Genomic DNA, 2636 nt, shown 5'->3' on the forward strand with positions numbered 1-2636 from the left:
TGCAGGTTGGGTTCTCACTGCCATGGGGTCCTTCAGGCTGTTACAGGAAGACTTGTGAGAGGTTCCCGTTTTCCCTGTCCTCCTGGATCTCACCTGTGAAGGGAGACACAGTGACTGTCATTGATGCATTCTGTCCTCAGCCCATGCCTCCAAAGAGTGTGCCTTATTCTGGTCCTGTCTTGCCAGAAGGCCACAGCCAGTCCTTTGTGCTGTCCCTTCCCCAGACCTGGATGGACCCACCACCACACTCACCAGAGACACATCTGCACAGGGGATCTGGTGTATGTCTTTTGCTCCAGTGTCTCTGTGGAGAGCCTCTTCCTTATCCCCACTGTCATGGCAGCTCTGTCTCTGTTCATTTTCTGTGCTCACTCAACCAAAGCCCCACTGTGACCACCCATGATGTCTCAGTGTGCTCCTTGGTGGCTTTAGCTTCCATGGTCCATCTTTTCCACACTGGGAAAAGTGAACCCCTCTGGTGCCTCCCAAGACCCTGCCTTGTGACTTGAGCAGTTGCTCACACACACACCCTGGCTGCAGTGTCCATGTGTAGAGAAAGAAGCATGGTTATCAACTCCTGTCTATGTCTAAACAAAGAAGAGGAGCTTGGTGGACAGAGGGCCCTGGGATCATCTGAGCAGGTACATTAGACAGTAACTAGCCTAGACTCTGTCCTGTGGCCAAAGAGCTCTATTGTGTGCCATCTCAGCAAAGGTCCACTGAGTCCTAGGNTGAGGATTGTCCCAATGATTCTAAATGAGGGACTTTAGCTTCATGACCACCTCTCTGTCCCCTTTAGGTGGAACCTGTGGCCTTGTCCTTTTGAATCTGTCATCCGCTGGCCAAGGAGGTGGGACTCCTTCCTGAATGTCTCCAGGGAGGGCCACAGAAGCTTCGGGCTTAGCATCAGACCAGATTAAGGACACATAAGCTGCCTAGCCATTCCAAGCTTCTGGGCAGGACTTTTCCAGACATAGCCAGAACTTGTACCTGTCCAGAAAATCAAAAGATTTTGGAAATCATTAGGCAGTTGAAGACAGAATTCAAAATAATATAAACAAGCTCAAAGTGCCCTGGGAGAGAAGCTATATGCTAATTTCCTGGTCTACAGCTTGCAAAAGCCTAGGAATATACACCCGTGTACACACACACACACACACACACACACACACACACACACACANNCTTATAAACCTGCTTGAGAGATGAAGTTAGGGGGCTGAGGTGCAAGGCCTGGCTCTTGATGAGCCCTGCACCTTCTCTGTGGGAAAGTGCTGAGTCCCAGTGGCTGCTTTGGAACCTTCCGGGTCTTTATAAAACAAGGAATTGTACACAAACCATCACACAGTACATCAGGAAGTTCTGATGTTTAAAGTCTTGCAAGGTGGACAAGGCTTGGAGAAAATTTAGAATAATGATTAGCATCTTGCCATCGGAAAAAAAAATCATGCAAATTCCAGTTGGAAGGCACTGGCCTTAGGGAGTTGTCCTTCAGCCCCCCTCAGCTGTAAAGCTTTCCTGTTTGCTAAAATCTGGACCCTCGTGAGGTGCATAGGAAATGCACAGCGATGGAAAGACAGCGAGAACAGAGCAATTGTGGAAATGGCTGCAGCACACTCTCCTGGTCGTCATGTCTTATTCATGAGCGCTTCTCCTCAGCCTGCGACCACAAGGACCTCTGTACTCTAAGAAGAAACTCGAGAGAAAATGGTGAACTTAAAANGTCTTCCTTTAACCAGCTTATGAATAATGCATCTTGTCCTATCCAGAAAGCTTATCAAGTTTGACTGAGAAAATGAGGAAGTAAATTTACCAAAATAAAAGGAAAAAGAGATGCTCTAAACCATTCAAGTTCTTGAGACATGCAAACAAAGTATTCCAGGAATGGAGAAAGAGTGGCCAGGAGGATTCCTGTCCTTAATTCCTACTCTCTGTGTATGTGTGTGTGGAGGAGGTGCTGGTGCTGGTGCTGGTGCTGGTGCTGTAATATGTGAAAAATGTCATCTAGCATGTGTGTACATGCTAGGATATTCCAGATATGAAGACAGTCATTTAGCATGGAGGAAGGGCAGATACTGTCATATTAAACAAAAGTCATTTCATGATGTTAACTTTCTATGTATAAAGCCTTCCCTGTCTTCTGTCCCAAGACAAGAATACGCTCCGGGGTGGGGAAATAGCTCAATTGGCAAAGTTCTTGCTGTGCATGAAGACCTGATGGGGATCCCTCTGGGCTGTGTAAAAGTTGAACAAGAGTATCCTAAGGGCTCACTGGTCAGCCAGTCTCAGTGAATTAGTAAGCTCCAGATCCAGGGAGAGACCCTGTCTCAAAGGAACAAGGTAGAGAGTGATGGAGAAAGATGCTGACATTGACCTCTGCTGTGCCCACCACGCTGTATGGACACACACACACAAATACATGCACATACACACAGGCACATACACACACACACAAACAAACACATGCATATACACACAAACACATGCATACATACACACATACACATAAATACATGCAGACACACATGCATACACACACATATATACACACATATGCACACACAGACACACACAACACAAACACATACACACACATATATATACACACGCGTACATACACAACACACACACAAAAA

This window comes from Mus caroli, chromosome 8 (genome assembly GCF_900094665.2).
Source record: "Mus caroli chromosome 8, CAROLI_EIJ_v1.1, whole genome shotgun sequence".
Classification (NCBI taxonomy): Eukaryota; Metazoa; Chordata; class Mammalia; order Rodentia; family Muridae; genus Mus; species Mus caroli.